Source organism: Mus caroli, unplaced genomic scaffold (genome assembly GCF_978045245.1).
Source record: "Mus caroli unplaced genomic scaffold, Mus_caroli_1 scaffold_19, whole genome shotgun sequence".
In the NCBI taxonomy this organism is placed as follows: Eukaryota; Metazoa; Chordata; class Mammalia; order Rodentia; family Muridae; genus Mus; species Mus caroli.
This window is the reverse complement of record NW_028227274.1, coordinates 53,866,026-53,885,070: the sequence shown is the minus strand read 5'-3', so window position 1 is coordinate 53,885,070 and position 19,045 is coordinate 53,866,026. Positions and strand designations below refer to the sequence as shown.

The window sequence follows — 19,045 nt, the reverse complement described above, 5'->3', positions numbered from 1 at the left end:
GTGAACCACAGTGCATAGCATTCTCTCCATGGCACTGTTCTCAATGCTGGTTCTCCTACACATCCCTCAGCTGGGCTCCTCCTCACTGTCGCCACTGTCCTGCTTCAGCCTCACAGTTGTCATTTCTAGAGTTTACATTCTATTTAATCTTTCCATTTTGCTTCTTAGAATATATCAAATAAGGCCTAACCCTGGAGACTTTGAATGTCCTCTGATATCCACAGTTTATTCTGGGGAAGCCACATTACACCTGCCATTCCTTATCTGTTCGCATCTCATCTTTTTATAGGTTTCTTTCATGACCCCTTATCTGGTACTGCACCTTCCTTTTGGAGTCTCTATCCTCTTCGCAGGATAGTTATCTACAGTAAAGCACTCGCCACTAACACAGTATGCATTTATTAGCATAGTATATACCCATTCTCATTTGCTTTCTATTGCTGTGACAAAACCATGACCAAAAGCAAGTTGTGGAGGAAAGGGTTTCTCTCCTCCTGCATTATATAGTCCACCTTGAAGGAAAAGTCAGCTCAAGAACTCAACACAGTAACTGATGTAGAAGCCATAGAAGAACATTGCTTATAGGCTTGCTCCCCATGACTCATTGAATCTGCTTTCTTATATACCCCAGGACCACCTTCTTATGCAGGGCAGCAGTTCCTACAGTGAGCTGGGATTGTTGACCAAGAAAATGTCCTATAGACTTGCCTACAAGCTAATCTGATGGAAGTATTTTCACAAGTGAAGGTCCCACTTCCTCAATGGCTTTTGGCTTCTGTCAAACTGGAAAATAAACAAAAACAATAAGTAAACAACCCCCAAAGCCCAAACAAACACCACCACCAAAAAACAAAGTCAAAAAAATGAAAAAAGTAACAACACAATGGTTACTATCACTAACATATTAATTCTACAAAGCCAGTGATGGGTCATTAATTGACATTTCCCCCTCAAACTTACAACAATGCCTATTTTATGGTAAATATTCTAATGTCTCAATAATTGAAAACAAGACATGCTTGCCTACTAACATGTCTATCCACAAAGGCTTTCCTCACATCGCCCTCTTGAAACCACTCTTTCGCCGCTTGCTGACTGAGCCAGAGGTCTCCAAGTGGTGTGCTACCTTCCAGTTTTACACAAAACCCAACATTTAGGATGTTTTGTTATTCACTGACTGAATCAAATGCTAACACCAGGGGGACATAACATGAACTGTGGTCGATTATGCTGAGATCTAAGTCTGGGTGAAGTTGAGGATGCAGGTTTTAACTTACAGTTCTCTTGCTTTTTATTCTCAGGCATCTGTGCATTTTGCAGATTTGTATTCTTGAATGTTCCATTTCTCAGCTGTTAGCTCTCTCTGCTCCCAACTGTGCATGAACTCGGAGTGGGAAACGGGGTCAAAGGGGACAAACTCCTGAAGGCCTCCTTTTATCTCCTTTGATTTCCTTATTGGCAGAGCCCTAGCAAGAGAGGACAGACGGCCTCCAGTGGCCTTTTGGGTGGTGTTCTTTGTTACCGGAAATCTTTCCTTTCATTCCAGCAAAGAAATGAATCAATTTGATAGGATTCTTTCATCCTGGGGAAAGGGCACAACTTCTTTATTTTCAAGGTTGTGGTTTTCTCTCTGTCTTTTTTTCCAACTGTAAAACATACTCCACTATTGAAGCCATAATCATATGCACTTGTCAATCAATCTTAACCTACTGCACTGCAGTTGTGGCATTTTATCTAAAAAGGGAAGGATTAAAGGCTTTGCATGAAATGAAAGGTACACAGAGCCAGGCAAGTATAATGTATGCCATTAGCTATCTGAGAAGAGAGAAACGGACAGAAACAGATTACCAATATTTGATTTCTCACAGGTATTAAAGAAGTATTTAAGGCTACCTACAAAATAATGTTAGGGAATTTGACACTTTGATTCCTATTTTGTTCTCCTGGCAATTATTTAAAAAGAGCTTCTTCAACCAGCAGCTACATAAATCAAATTTGAAAGGCTAAGATTTAGAAGGAAAAAAAAACCTCCTAGTTTAACGTTAAGTCCTATGCCATGGTTTCAAGAGTGGATTTTAAATGTTATTTTCTTCAAATACATTCTATTTCTTCAAATACGGTTTGTATGGTAGCTGGGATCTATGGGATTATTTTAAAATACATTTTCTACCTTTGTGTCTCTGGTCAGTACTGGGCAGTAGAGGAGAGACAACTCAGCAAAGACTGCAGGGGGGTAAGTCCAGACGGAACCAATGAATTTGTTTTCTAAGGAAAATTGGTATTGTGTCGATCCCAGAAGTACTCACGATTTAAAATGTCAGCAAGACTCCAGTCACAGGGGCAACAGCATGTCCCATGACCTCAAGGACTGTGGGTTTCAAGTGAGCTTTGGTCATTGCAACACAGAACAATGGGATTCCATCCAGAAATCTGCAAATAATGTTAACAGTCGTTCTGGGAAAAGCTGCCTGTGTCCCCTTCATAGAGTGTTCTACGTCAAAACCAACAATGACAACAAAACCCTGAAGGCTTTATTAGAAACTCTTGTTGTCGGAAACTTTGAGAGGCTACTTGCTTTGCTTTTCTTTTGTAGGTTTAAAAATTAATTATAAGGGTTTCATATGTGAGAACTGTATTGACAGCATTTTTATCTTGCCTTCTCCCCATTCAAACTCTTCCCATGTCCTGCCTTCAATTCCTTCTCAAATTCATGAGCTTTTAAAATTGCTATTGTTTTACACACACACACACACACACACACACACACACACACACACACTGCTGAACCCACCTCTTGTTGTTCATTTACACATATGTTTAGGGCTGAACACATGCGGTTGAACAACCTGTTGGGGGTTTGTCCCTTGAGGAAACCGATCCTCCCTTCCCCAGAAGCCACTGGTTATCTGTTGTTCTCCACCCAGGGGTAAGATCTTGTGAGATTCTCCCATTCCACACTGATTTTTCAATCAGTGATATCACTGAGCAGGTCTTGTTTAGGTGAGTATACTGTTCAGATTTCATGGGTTGTCGCCTCCCTGTCACATCTAGGAGACACTGTCTAGCAGTAGGCATCCCAATCATTTGGCTCTTACAATCTTTCTGCCTGCACTTTGTTAACATTTCCTGATTATTAGGTATACAGGGGTTACATTTTAAATGTATCTTTTGAGGCTGGGTGAACAGAGTCATTTATCGTCTACATTCTGACCAGTTGTCGATCTCTTGTGATCTCTTGTGATTGACAATTTCAATAAGCAGATCAGACAATTAGCTTTGTTCAGCCCCCAAGAGGTCTGCAAAGCTCAGAAAAGAAACAAATGAGCAGTAACACCAACAACTGTGTGAATTGTGACCTGAGAGTGACAGGGAGATGACGAGATAACTGATAATTAAGCTGGTTTCAACAGCATTGGGGCTAAGTCAGACAAGCCAAGTGATATACTTAGCTTCTTCATGTTATTCAGGTCAGAAGAGCAAAGGAACATGAAAAAACAACAACAACAACAGCAACAACAACAAAAAACCCCAAAACAGCAGCAAAGCTCCTCATTGTGTTGAGATTAACTAGCTCCCATCAAAAGTACAAAACGGGAACGGCAGATGGATCATGTTTAAAATACCTCAGAAGGAAATGGATGTTCTCCAAATACACTGCATTCATCTCATCTAAAGCATGAATTGCTGCAGCAATTTTGTATCAATAATGAATGAATCTGCTCTATACAGGAGGTGTAGTCAGAACTTGGTATTTTAGACGTGATGTATGTATTTCTACTTTGCGCTTCATAACTTCAGGTGCCACACGAGCTTTATGGTAGAAGCGAATGACTAACTAACTTCTCTGTCAGGTTTGATTTATGCAAGGAATGTTGTGAGCACCACTTAGCAATAATAGTCAGAAGAATGTGGTTAACACCCATAGAGATCACAGTTCAGTTCTCAAATAGTTTGTTTAAATATAGTTTCCAAATATAGTCTTGTGATATTAATATGCTACCTCGACTATTTTATGAGGTTATCATTTGTATAATTTGTATTAATATATTTCTGAAAATGTTTCATAAATTGCAATACAAGAAAGAATTTGGGAAGTGAGGGCTTTTGTGTGTTTGTTTTTGTTTTGTTTTTGTCTTATAAGAGTTCCTGGTATTATCTATGTGCTAGTTAGTGGTTTGTTTTTTTGTTGTTGTTGTTAGCATGATACAAGATTGAGTCAGATGGTATCTTAGTCACTGTTCTATTGCTGTGAAGGGACACCACGACCAAAACCAAACCAAACATTTAATTGGCACTTGCTTACAATTTGGGTTTAGCCCATTATTAGCATGTCAGAGAACATGGCAGCATACTGGCAGACATGCTGTTGGGGAAGGAGCTGAGAGTTCTGCATCTGGATCTGCAGGTATCAGGAAGAGAGAGACACTGCCTGGCTTTAGCATTTGAAACTCAAAGCCCATCAATGCTGACACACTTTCTCCAGGGTCATCCCTAGTTCAACAAGGCCACACCTCTTTTTTTTTATTAGGTATTTTCTTCATTTACATTTCCAATGCTATTCCAAAAGTCCCCCATACCCTCCCCACCCACTCCCCTACCCACCCACTCCCACTTCTTGGCCCTGGAGTTACCCTGTACTGAGACATATAAAGTTTGCAAGACCAATGGGCCTCTCTTTCCAATGATAGCCGATTAGGCCATCTTCTGATACATATGCAGCTAGAGGCATGAGCTCCAGGGTACTGGTTAGTTCATAATGTTGTTCCACCTATAGGGTTGCAGATCCCTTTAGCTCCTTGGGTACTTTCTCTAGCTCCTCCATTGGGGGCCCTGTGATCCATCCAATAGCTGATTGTGAGCATCCACTTCTGTGTTTGCTAGGCCCCAGCATAGTCTCACAAGAGACAGCTATATCTGGGTCCTTTCAGCAAATTCTTGCTAGTGTATGCAATGGTGTCAGCATTTGGAGGCTGATTATGGGATGGATCCCCAGGTATAAGGCCACACCTCTTAATCTCTGTGAAGTAGTGTCACTCTCCAGTGACCAACTATTCAAATATATGAGCCTATGGGAGGGCATGTCTGTTCAAACCAGCACATATGGGAAGAGGAACCTCAGTTGAGAAAAATATCTCAATCAAACTGACCTGTAGGCAAGCTTGTTTTTCTTGATTAATGACTGATGTAGGAGGGCCCAGCTTCTGTGGATGGTGCCGCCCTTGGGCAGGTGGTCCTGGGTTGTATGAAGAAGTGGATTGAACAAGCCATGGAGAATCAACCCATAAGCAGTATTTCTCTGTGGCCTGTGCTTCAGTCCCTTCCTGAAGTGATGGATTGGGATCCAGCTGTGAGAGCCAAGGGAATCTTTCCTCCCTTAGCTTCTTTTGGTCATGGCTATCATAGCAAGAGAAGCTAATTAAGATACTTCATCCATGTGGATATTTCTCATACATCTGATTCTCGTCTTGCATTTTGATTATCATATCAGCCTGTTTCACATTCCCTAATAGTTAAGAGGCAATGGCTCACATACTATTCATATACTAAAGGATCCTCCAGCTAGCTGAAGAAGGATTACTGAACTTCTTATTTTAGTCTCAGATACTTAAAATAAAACAAACAAATACACAAACCAAAACCAAACAAATATCAACAGCAAAACAACAAAACTTTACCGAATTTGGACTCTTTTCTTAGCCAGACATAGAAATCATATTTTTAAAAAATTATTTAACTAGAGACATAACTTGCAAATATTAAAGTACCTAATTCCCACTTGAACATTTGGTACATTTTAACAAGTCTATATGCTATATTACACCGAAGAAATTAATTAAAGAAATGCAAAGTTGAATAGAAGACTGAATATTTCCAGAGTATCAATTCTCTACATATTGACCTACTTATGAAATCACCAGTTCAATAAAAATTCTATAGAAATTGGCAAGTTGTTGTAATGTTTGTATGAAAAGCTTTTATGTTATACAGAGAATATAGGTGGAAAAAAGCATTTGGCAGGGTTTAATGTTCATTTATTTTACACACACACACACACACACACCACAAGCACAACAATACAATCTAAAATTTGGTAAATGTAGCTGCTAATACCTATAAGCATTATATTGATCAGGAAAGTGTTGGATGTCTTTTTGAAAAGACAGAATAAGGCCAAGATGGACTGCCATTTAATAGGTTTCAGTGATTATAAACATCGAAAGAAGGGTAGGTTAAAATATCTAAAGGAAGTGGGAATTTGCTGTTATAAGTTGACAATGGCCAAATTTTAAAACAAATATTAAAGATTTTTAAATTATGTTTTGTGTATGTGTGTGTGTGTGTGCGCGCACACAACTCTCTGTGTGGGTATGCATATGTGTGTGAAAGTGCCTACATACACATGTTAGGGTGTTGTGGTGGTTTGAATATGCTTGGCTCAGGGAGTAGAATGTGATGGTTTGTATATGCTTGGCCTAAGGAGTGATACTCTCAGAGGTGTAGAGTAGGTGTAATCTTACTGGAGTAGGTGTGTCACTGTGGGCTTTAAGACCCTCATTGTAACTACCTGGATATGAATCTTCTCCTAGGTGCTTTCAGATGAAGAGGCAGAACTCTCAGCTCCTCCTGTACCATGCCTACCTGGATGCTGCCATGCTTTCAACTTGATGATATTGGATTGAACCTCTGAACCTGTAAACCAGCCCCAATTAAATGTTGTTCTTATAAGAGTTGCCTTGGTTATGGTGTCTGTTTACAGCAGTAAAACCCTAACCAAGACAGGTGCCAATGGAGGACAGAAATGTGGGGTCTCTTATACCTAGAGTTACAGGCACCTGACTTGGGCTTTAGGAACTAAACTTAGGCCCTTTTCAAGAGTGGTAAACACTCTTAAATGAAGAGCCATCTCTCCAACCTCCAAAAGCAAATTATTTAAATAAATAATTATAGCCCCCTTCTCCTTCAGCCCTCCAGGACTCTCAGTGGATGCCTAAAATACAAGACCTTAATCATATATATATATATATATATATATATATATATATATATATATACATACATATATATATATGTGTGTGTGTGTGTGTATGTGTATATATATATATACATATATATGTATATATATATAATTCTATGCTTCCTGTAGCATTCATACATAGTGAATAAATATATGTTATTATATTTGACCTCTGATGCCTCTTTTGTAGCATATTGTGCATTAAATATATTCTTAAATAAAATAATGGCTATGACTTGTCCATAGGTCTGCTATACCATAATAATAGACCTAATGGAAATAGTTCCTGAGTGGCTAGCAGGCAAATGACACATACAACAAATGAGAAATTACTTGGTTTAGGAAAATTTCCACAGAATGATTTAGACTGTGGTCACTGTTGATACTCTGAATGAGAGATTACAAAGCTGTGGATTAGGGGTGTGCTGGCTAGTTTTATGTCAACTTGACACAAGCTAAAGTCACTTGAGAAGAGGGAACTTCAATTTTTAAAAAAAAATGCCTCCAGAACATTGAGCTGTAAACAGGCAAGGCTGAAGGGCATTTTCTCAATTAGTGACTGATGGAGGAGGGCCCAGCCCATTGTATATGAGTCCATTCCTGGACTAGTGGTTCTGGCTTCTTTAAGAAAGCAGGCCAAGTAAGCCATGAGGAGCAAGCCAATAAGTGTCATTTCTCCATGGCCTCTGTGTCAGTTTCTGCCTCCTGGTTCCTGCCCTACTTGAGTTCATGTTCTGACTTCCTTCCTTGATAAACAGTGAGGTTAAAATGTTAGCTAAATAAGCCTTTTCTTCCTAACATTGCTTTGGTCATGGTGGTTATCACAGCAGTTACCTTAACTAAGACAGAAGTTGGTACCAGGGACTAGGTATTGCTGTGACAGGCTTGACAATGTGGCTTGGTGGTAGAATGTGGACTTTGGACAAGAAAAGTGGTTGAACACTTCAAGTGGTGCTTATTGGGCCATCCTCGTAAGAGAATGGAAGACAGCAATGCTGAGAGCAATTTAGACTATGCAGGCCCCCACTCAAGGAGTTTCAGAGAGGAACAATATTAGCAAGTGGCTTAGAAAACATTCTTGTATTTTGGCAAAGAATGTGACTGCTTTTTGCCCGTCCAAGAAAAAAAAAATCTGCCTGATTGAAGAGTTTTTACATTAATGTTATTGGCATAGGGGAGTTTAAGATAAGCTAATTTTGACAGTCATATGGTTTTAGTGATCACACTCATGCAGATCTACAGTGAAATGTAGCAACCAGGGCAAAAAGAGATAGAAAATGCTGTCTGAAGGGAAAAGGAGAGCCAGGAAATGTGATGTAGGAGCCAAATTTTGTCCTTAGAGAAATGCAGTTTAAAGAAAGGCTTGATTTAAAATGGAATAAAGAGAGATGTCCCTTCAGGGCAAGACCCTACCTAGCTAAGCTTCCAATTTGTAAAAAGGAATTAAAGAAAACCTTAAGCAACAAAGGGAACTACCAACAATGGAGAGCTTATGCAAATGTAATTCAAGGAGAAGGTCAAGGTTTAGCCTCAGCAAGCATAAGAATTTGGCAGCTTTGACCATGTGGTTCTAGATTTGGGTCAAAGAAAATAAAGGTACAAAGGAGTTGTAGAATCTTCTTCTGTGGTTACAGAATGCCACTGTGGTCAGGCATGTGGCAGGGATCCCCTGCACATAGGCCTGGAGAAGCCATTGTGTGAAGCTGGGAAGGTGAAGCCTGGATTGAGCTGGAGATGCCACAGTGATGGACTAACTGCCAAAGAAACCACACCAAGAGAAAGGAATGTGTTGCAGTCAACCACGCTAGAAGGGGCTGGAGATCTGAAGTCGCCTTTGACATAGAGATTCAGAATGTGGAGTCTTGCCTCCATCCTCACTGTACCTGCTCCTTTGCTCCCCTTTGGAATGGTAACACATATTCTGTGTCATGGTGTGTTGAAAGTATGTGATTTGTTTTTAGATTTTGATTTTACAAGGGGTTGTAGGGGTTGTAGTTGAGAGATTGTCTTAAATCTCAGAAGAAATTTCAGACCTTTGACCAGTGCTGAGACTTTGAAAGACTGTAGGTAGTTTTGAAGTTGAACTAAATGCATTTTGCATTATGACATGGCTACAAACGGGGTGTGGAGTGTGAAGGCTTGAATGAGAATGGCCCCCATAAGATTAGGTTTGGATGTTTGGGCTCTAGTTGATGAGCTGTTTGGAAAGGATTATGGGGTTGACCTTGTTGGAGACAATCTGTCACTGAGAGTAGGCTTTGAAGTTCCAAAATCCCAGTCTCTCCCTTTCCCTCCCCTTGCCCCCTCCTTCTCCCTCTCTACATCTCCAGATGTAAAGCTTTCAGCTACTGCTCCAGCACTATTCCTTGTCTGCTTCTTGCTATAATGATCATAGAATAATCTTCTAAAACTATAAGTAAGCTCTTAAATGCTTACTTTTATAAAAATTGCCTTGGTCCTGGTGTCTTTTCATAGTAATAGAACAGTAATTAAGACAGGGGGACTGCTGTATATGATGGAATATGTGAGATTAGAGATGTCGCTAGATATAAAGAGATAAGCAAATACATTGCACTATTCTATACAATAAGCACAAAACCTCATAGTGAACATTTGAAATATTCTATTTGAAGCAGTAGTACTGAAATTATCAATCAGTTTGACAAAAGATGTATAGGAGCTTTTCATTAAAAAGGATTCCAGATTAGTAGAAAGAACAGAGAGAAGTTAGGATGGGATCTGTGGTCTATGTGTTTCCATAGAAAGCTCACTCAACTGAAGCAGAAACTAGCATGTTAGGTAATCATTTGTAACCTAGCAGAGCACTTCCTCATCAGCGCTTGGTTGTCCTGAGTGCCATTGCTGTTTTCCAGTTTGGCATCACACTGCTGACTGCTTAATCTATATGGAAGAATCTGCTTCTTCAGCCCCGTTCTTCTCTTTGATCTTTCCCATATATACTCCTGAAAAAGGAGACTTTTAAACTAGTCACATATGAAAGTTATATGGAAGACAAAATCAATATAAGTCCTAGAACAATTCTTCTATATACAGGAAAATGAGAAAATTGGGTGATCACTTTTACCTTTCATGGCACCTGGGCATGGAGCCCACTGGTCCTTAAATAGTAGGTGGTAGTCGGTTAATAATGACTGGTATGGGTTAGTTAAAGGCAGAAAGAATGAGAAAAAAATTGAGGGCCTGAGACACAGTTCAGTTAAAGACTACTTTCCTAGAATTCATGGCAACCTGGGTTTGATCTTTAACACTAAACACACACACACACATACACACACACACACACACACACACACAGAGCAGAGAGAGAGAGAGACAGAGGCAGAGCGACAGAGACAGAGACAGAGGCAGAGTCAGAGAGAGACAGAAAGACAGAGACAGAGTTACAGAGAGACAGAGTGAAACAGAGAGAATGGAGACATAGAGAGAGAGGAGAGGAGAGAGGAAAGACAGACAGAAAGACAGAGGGTCAGAGAAAGATACACAAAGAGAGAGAGAGAGAGAGAGAGAGAGAGAGAGAGAGAGAGAGAGAGAGAGAGAGAGAGAGAGAGAGAATGGAAATTAAAGAATTTTGTAAACATATTCTAAAGTAAATGTCAAAACTGCCAAACTGACAGAATAAAGATATATTAATATAACCACCTTAATTCATATAAGTTGGTGAATTTTACTTACAGGAGTCTTTCTCAGAATAAGCTATAAAGCTTCTTAAATATTTCAGGGTGTAACTAATCTTTAAAATATTCTGGGCCCAGCAGTTAAAGTCAAATATGTTATCTGACAGTACTGTGTTCAAACGAAGCTCTGTATGCCACTAGTAATTCATTGCCACTTTCTTTTAATTATAAGAAGAATTAACAGTAATATTTGGATCTTAAAGATGTTAATACATATAAATCTAATAAACAAAATATAAACAGAATAAACATAATCCCAATTGAATAGCAAATGATAATTATTTTTATAATCATCACTGGTATAAATAGAAACTGATATTTTCCACTTTTCTCTTTTTGTATTTGTTTAACTATTATATTTTAGATATATTCTCCTAACTATTCAAACCTATGAACTTCTTGAATCTTTCATTTTTGTTTACTGTTCTAATTCTCTTCATATTATTTTAACATTATTATGCTGTATTTCATATCTATTGCTTAATTTTGATCTCTTCTTTATATGTAAACTATCTTAGGAAAGGAATTATTTTGTCAATCCTGTACACCATTGACTCTCCAGAGCAAATATCCTGGTTCATATTAAGTGGTTGGGTATTCAATAAGTATGTATTAAGTGGATGAATGCTGAAGTTGCCTGTCTGATAGTGAGAGAGATCCCTATTATTCTAATTTGCTTGTACTCTTTGTTCTCATGGGCATCCGAGTTTTCTTGTGTTCTGAAAAAGGAGGGACCCTTTAATGTCTGTCTGGCAGAAAGACTCATTCTCTTGTACTGTTATAGCATAATACTTTGTATATGAGAACCAGTGGCTTTTCCATAAGTATGTCTTATACACCTGACCAATTTCCATTTGTAGTAAAGCCAGGACTAGCTATTGTTGTGTCTGAAGAAAAGGCCATTACAATTGGAAAGAAGAGCAAGGGTAGAGTTTCGGTTTGGAGATCATGGCAGCCAAGAGGACTCGAAGCTATGAAAACATGTGATGACTTAGAGCAGGGTTTTCCCATTCTCCAAAGATGGGCTCACTGGACTATAGGGACTTGGAAAGTAAAACTGAGCATGAATAAGTGAAGGGCTGCCGAGTTGGCTCAGTGGTTGAGTATGCTGGTTGCTCTTTCAGAGGTTCCAGTTTCAATTCTGCTCAACTCCAGAACATTTCACCACCACTTGGAATCCAGTTCCAATAGATCCAAAGCTCCTTTCTAACCCTTCTGTGGGCTCCTGCACGCACATGGTACACATATATACACTCAGGCTCACATGCTTATAACAGGGTTAGTTTGTTTGCTCTTTTGTTTTAATAAATAAGTGAAAAGGATCTTGAGGGAAAAACAAACAAACAAACAAAACCCCAAAACCTATGTGCACACACTCATAAGGTTCTATCTGTACACTGGGACCCAGGTGGTCCAAATAGAGAAGTGCTTTTGCTTTGCTTTCTGAATAATAAACAAGAAGCAGAAATGCTGTGAAGTTGAGGCAGTCCTGTGGTCACCCAATAAGGACTCATAATCGCCTCACCCCATCCAGGTGTGATCTGTGATGTTGGCCAACTCTCCAGCCCTGGGAACCTGTCAAGAAAGCCACTGTTCTGTCTCTCCATACTACTATGCTAACTGAAGCTCCTTCAGGGATTCTTGTTAGGTGATTAAATGGGCCTCATGTTGCACTCATTCCTCCCAGTCACTGATATCAAGTCTTACTTATAGATGGTACATCTATTTTATATAAATCTCACAGGAAATCTAGAAATTTTAATTTTTCCCCTAATGTTTTATAATTCCTACTTGGTGGGAAAATGCAGGGAAGATGAAGAATAACCTTTAAACATAGAATTTTATTTTTTGAGACAAAAGTCTCACATAGCCCAGGGTGTATGAACTTTCTAAGGCTCCTAAGAAAGATCTTGGACCTTTGCTCCTTCTGCCTCTGCTTCCTGTGTGCTGGGATTACAGGTGTGTAAGTAACACCATGCTCCATTGATTTATTTCTGGTGATCAAGGATGAGAGAAACATGCTACAAACTAAGGTTCATACCTAACCCCTCAAAATTTAAACTCTAGCAAATTTATGAGCCCTGGATTCTCGTATACAGTTCTGTCCTATGACATTCCTGAAGCAGCATTCAGAAGTGATCTCTGTGTGTGTCTGTAATCTCTCTTCTGTCTCTTTCTTTATTTTGAACCATAATTCTTTAGGGGGTGGGTGACTCTTTTCTCAGTCTTTGTTAAGGCCTACTCCCTACTGGAGGATTCCAAAGCAATCCTTGCTTAGCTCATCTCCAGAGCCTCTCTGAGTTCTTAAGATGTAGAAGAAATGGCTGGCATCTGTACCTGCTGTGTCAACTTGTCTCCTCCTCATTTGCTGGTTCATCGCTACTCTTTGCCTTGTTGCCTTCCTATTGGTCTCGGGAGTATGACGACAACCTGTTATTTCAGTGGTGTGTTTCAGACTGGATGTGCCACAATGCTGCCAGATGGCTGGATGCTCTCTGTGTCCTTTGGCCGCTGCATATCTACCTGGGATCAGTTTGCAGTTTGGGGGCTCATTGTGTTTACTGAGAAGACTCAAAATTTCTCCTGTTCAAAGTTTTGTATCAGAGTTGTAACATTAAATAAACCTTTGAGGCTATCGTGACTGCAACAAGGCTCTGACTATTTCATGATGATGATATAATATCATGGTGGTGATCCTAGCGCAGTGAAACTAAACATTCAAACTAAACTAAACTAGACCAAATGAAACTAAACAACAGAGTGGCAGTCGAAATTTAATAGAGAATGTATCAGTAGGAAGGATATGAGATGATAAAATCAAAGGTATTTCAACTGGATAGTGGGCTGATTTGGGTGAGAATGTCTTCCATAGACTCTGGCATTTAAATATTTGGTTGGGGAGAGGATAAGGAGCTATGGCTTTACTTGAAGAAGTACATCACTGGCAAGTGGGCTTTGAGAATAAACGGACTTGTGTGTCAGCCTGGGTTAGAATGTGGCAACAAAACCTAACAACCAGACAAAGACAGAGCCTGGTGATGGCAGGCCTCTAATCACAGCTACTTTGTAGTCAGAGGTAAGAGAATTTCATGTTTGAGTTAACCTGTGTTACAAAGTGAGTTCAAGGCCAGCTTGGACAACTTAGTAAGATCCTGTCTCAAAATCAAATGTAAAGATGCTGAGCTGGGGCTAGGTTCCATCCCTGGGACTGTAATGACACCAAAGAAAGGCACTGCTATAGGTCGTGTAGCTAGGTATCTGCTTCGCTGAACACTGTCCAAGAAATGAGCTGTGAGAGGGGAATTCTTAGTGCTTCTGGGAAAACGTCAAGAAAACAAGCCTGATGACCTTAGTTTCTTTAAAAACACAGAATTGTTCCTGGAATATGATTTTGTGCTCCTCCCAGGTGTGGCGGAGAGGAGTGAGTTTACTTCAGCTGTTGTTAAGGAAAAACATGTTTCACCACTTGTGACCTGCCCTTGTGATTGAACAAGAATGGTCTTGTGACGCTTCTTAACCCTCAAGGGTACAACGTGCCCGATGCTCTGACTAGAGCTGGCTATTGTGTGGCACTTTAGTTCGTCTTATTTTTAGGCTTCGTTCTCCCAGGTTCACACTGCCAATTGGAGTTGATAAACCTCTGGTGGTAGTTTTAAATGTCTCTGAAATCAGATGAATTGGCTTAGCATTTGTGAGGTTGCTACCCACATATAAAAATAGAGGCTGGTGACATTTTCTTAGGCCAAATAAATTTGATATACTACTAGAATGGGCCTCTGCACATCCTTGATGCTTTCCCACCATTGCTGCTGTTGACTTAATGTGAACGAAATGAACAGGATTTTTAAGAAATGCTTTCTATGAACACATACAATTCCACTGACTAATATGAGGGAATCTGTTTTATCTTTGGTTTGGATGGTTAGTTTTTCCTTCCTTTTTTGAAGTTCTGAAGAGCTGCGTAGCTACATGCCGGACAATGGCAGACAGTGTGAAAGTACGAAAAAGTCCAGATAAATGACTAAGAAAAATTGGCTGTATACAAAATGGAATGCTTTTCAGCTCTACAAAATTGAAATCATAACATTTATGGGGAAATGGACAGACTTAGAGTGTGTAATATCAAGCAAGGTCATACAGTCTCAGATATGAAAGAACCTGGATGTGCTTCCTTGTATGCAGAATCTAGCTAGTAATATATGTATATATGCAAACAGATAGACATACGTGTGGAGTATAACATGAACAGAAAACAGCAGCAATATACCAGGAGAAAAGGAAGAACTGAGTGCAGGTAATAGGCACCATTTGTAGAAGAGGGTATAAAGCTAAGTGTTTTTCTAGTTCTAACTCTGTCATGGGTTAATTTTGGTTTGGGTGGTGGATAATCCATAAAACTACACCCATAAGTAAAAATGTAACATCTAATGTGACGCACCAGAGCTTACGATTTTAAAAGCTTCTCTACTATTCAGAAGCTCACTGACTTGTATAGTTTTTGAGTCTAGTTTATTTTGGGGGGTATCTTTTTTGGTTTGGAAACTGCTTAATAATAAAATATAAAATAAATTTATTAAAAATACCCCTGTTATCAAATTATATCGTAACTTTCTTCCATTCTCTAGGGATGTTAACGAACATATCCTTTTGCATTTTAGCTTTTGAAAATAAATGTAAATGGAAAATGAGTAATGTAAGGAGGTAAAACTATGAACTGCTATATCATTGGATAGCAAAAATAATGTATAGCACAGAAATGAGCTATGGAGACACGTTCAGTAGCTGAACAAACCTTGTAAGAGTAGCTACTTAAAGAAGACACTGTTCTATTGGGATAGGCCAGTGAATGGAACACACAAAGTTCCCTGCCATGGTGGGGTTTCCATGCTAGTAAAAGTGGCTAATAATAAAAAATGGGCATAATTGCAAGAGGAAAGTACACAGCATGGGCACTGGGTACCAAACTCATGTCTTCTGCAGCATGCTCTCAGCCTCTCAGCCATCTCTCCAGGCACGGTGCTTGTTGGATTAACACTGCCTACCACTTTTAGCATAAACGTATCAAAATTTCAAAATTTTAGGCCAGAGGGGATTATAAAAATATCTTACATCACTAATACCCGAATCTTCCACATTTGTACTTCTCAAGAGAAATGGATTTACTCGGGATGATTTGGAATTTTAGGATGCAGTTTCATAATCCTATTTCTGGCAGGATCCTGTCTCTTAGGACACGTCAGGGTTCTTACGGTGTTGAAAATAGCATTTGGCTTTTGTACCGCCAGAGCACAGTGCACAGGAACTTGGTGTTGCTCATTTGTAATGCTCCATACAGTTCAGATGGCAAGTCTCTGTGTGAGCTTATACATACTACTCTCACTTGTAGTACCTGCCTGTGAGTGTTGGACCGAATAGGTGCTGAAAAGGGTGTTTTTGTTTGTGAAGTATAACGAAGCAGCCATGTAGGATACCGAAACTATCACTTCGTACAAGGCCAAGGGGAAAGAAATACCAAAGTGATAATAGTCCAGTGAGATTTTTTTAGTAACTTTCAGGCCAAATATTTTGGAAATGTTGAACAGGGCTGGTTCTAGAAATGCTTCCAACGTTGGCTTGTAACTACGGCTTCAGTTCACAATGGTTAAGCAATAATTATGTATATACCTATCACTATTTATACTTTTCATAAGTAGACTACTATTATTTTAAACCAAATAAGTATATATCCTTTTATAGAGATTTATATTCCTTGATAAAAGCCTAGCGTAAGAGCTGGGCTGTACCTTAGTCATAGAGTGTTCGTCTGGTTGTGCGAGACTCTGAGTTGGTTCCTCAAAACTGACAAAGAAGTGTTTCAGTGAAACAGAAATGTGGATCTTCAGGAACACAGTCCTCCCATCTTTAGTGACAGGTCCCAGTTGTACCTTCTGAGTACTAAGTATGTCCTGCTGACAGTCAGTGGGCTTAGTGGACCGTGTCGCAATGCTATTGCATTGCAGCACACGCCTGTTGAGTTCTCCTGCAGTGTGTTTTGCCTCCTTTGAGTTCCCAGCAACATTAACCTCTCAGAGTCTCCTGAAGAAAGATAAACTCAGTGTTTGTTGCAAAACATTGCAGAGAATTCTTGCAGTCTAGGAAACAGAAATACCAAAATTGCTTCTTGTTTCTCCTCAGTTAATACAAAATAAATATAAAAAAATCTCTAGATTTGCCATTCCAAAAAAAATCCCTATTATTCTAGTTATTCCTCAATCTTGTTCAACATAAAAATATATAAGTTGATACTATATTTAAGCAATATCAATATTTCAAGATTATTAACTAAGCTTGTTCATTTAACACTTAGTTTCCCCTGGAACTTCTTCAGGGGGATGTTAACTGCCTAACATGGGTGCTGGGAATCGAACTCTGGCCCTCTGGAAGGACAGTATAGTCCTTAACTGATGTGTCATCTTTCCAGCCCCAATTTTAGTTTCTTTTCAAGAAATGGAAAAAAAAAAGAGAAAGAAAACTGATTTTAGGTAGGGTGATGGAGATTATGAACATAAATGTTGTCTTACATTCAGTTATTTGTTAATTCATTTTTTATTAAAATTTACTTTGCAACTTCTCTCTGTGTCTAATTCCACCATACTTCTGTAACTGCCACGAGAATAATTTGTTCAGGCGACACATATGAGTGAGGATATGGGGGCTGTGTCTTGCTGCCAGGCTTAAACAGGAAGGCTCCAGCTTAACGGATGTTGCAAGTGGTAGGACTTTATTCTCTTGTCTGAGTGAGCTGAGTTCTGGTGCTTATGAACCACATTCTATTTATCATTGCAAGTGTTAGTTTAGTTTGATTTCATACCTTGGCTATTGTGAATAGTTCGTAACATGCAAGTGAGGTAATCTCTCTATCACATTGATTTCTTTTCATTTGTCTATATACCCCAGTAGTGGGAATTCTGGGTTCAATGATAGATCCAGTTTTAATTTTTAAGGGATCTTCAGACTGTTTAAGCAAGGGTTGAACTAACTTATGTTCTTACCAAAAGTGTACAAAAGTCCTTTTCTCACATCCTTACTGCCATCCGTTACCTTTCATCATTTATTTTATCTCTGTCTGTCTCTCTGTCTGTGTCTGTCTGTCTGCCTGTTTCTATTTCTCTCTCTCTCTCTCTCTCTCTCTCTCTCTCTCTCTCTCTCTCTCTCTGTGTGTGTGTGTGTGTTCCTGCATGTGAGTGCTGGCACCCTAATATCATAAGTATGGGTACCCTAATACCATGATATGTGGGGGTCAGAGAGCAACTTTTAGTGTTGGTTTTCACCATTCACCCTGAGGTAGAATCTCTAGTTATTCTCTACTGTGTTTGAAAAGCCAGCTGGTAGAGACCTGAACTCACTCCTCATGTTTTTGCAGTGTTTTTACTGCCAACCCATCTCCTCAGCCTTCTTTAGTTTTTGTTTTGTTTTTTGTTTTTTTTTACAATAACTGTCTTTACTGAGGTGAGGCATACTCAGCTTGGTTTGTATTTGGTTTTCTCTGAGAGTCACTGGTGCTGAATATTTTCACTGCTTTTTATATATCTTTCCCCCTCTTTGCTTTCCTTCTCTTCCTTCCTTCTCTTTCTTTTCTTTCTTTCTTTCTTTCTTTCTTTCTTTCTTTCTTTCTTTCTTTCTTTCTTTCTTTCTCTCTTTCTTCTTTCTTTCTCTTTCTTTCTTTCTTTCTTTCTTTCTTTCTCTCTTTCTTCTTTCTTTCTTTCTTTCTCTTTCTCTCTTCTTTTTCTTTCTTTCTTTCTCTTTCTCTCTTCTTTCTTTCTTTCTTTCTTTCTCTCTTCTTTCTTTCTTTCTTTCTTTCTTTCTTTCTTTCTCTCTTCTTTCTTTCTTTCTCTCTTTCTTCTTTCTTCTTTCTTTCTCCTTTCTTTCTTTCTCTCTTCTTTCTTTTTTCTTTCTTTCTCTCTTTCTCTCTTCTCTCTCTCTCTCTCTCTTTCTTTCTTTCTTCTATAAATATCCGCTTAAATGTGGCCATTGTTAATTGAGTTATGTGTTCTTTCCTAATGAGATTTTTTTTTATTGACCTGACATTCTGCATATTAAGTTTATGTCTGAAGTATAGGTACAACTTACTGTCTCCTATTTTGCATATTATTCTTAATTTTTCTTGCACATGCATAAATAAGTTTATGAAAAATCATGAGTCATCACAATTCTCTTTGACAAGAAATAATATTCTGAAGATACCAGGAAATCTATGACTGCTAGCATGACCTTCCTTTATATTTTAAATTTCATGAGAGGAAAGTGAGTTATTCTAAGAACCACATTGACTTTGAGTCTACCTCTCATACTAAGT

The 19,045-nt window shown here is 39.0% G+C and overlaps 1 long non-coding RNA gene across 1 annotated transcript; it reads right to left on the bottom strand.

Annotated features, from left to right (window-relative positions):
- Positions 1–596: 596 nt before the first annotated feature.
- Positions 597–2,355, bottom strand: LOC115029875 (uncharacterized). Its single transcript, XR_003835461.2, has 3 exons — positions 2,307–2,355; positions 1,278–1,582; positions 597–783 (listed from the first exon to the last, which is right to left on the bottom strand). It is a non-coding gene; the product is annotated as an uncharacterized LOC115029875 (long non-coding RNA).
- Positions 2,356–19,045: the final 16,690 nt, after the last annotated feature.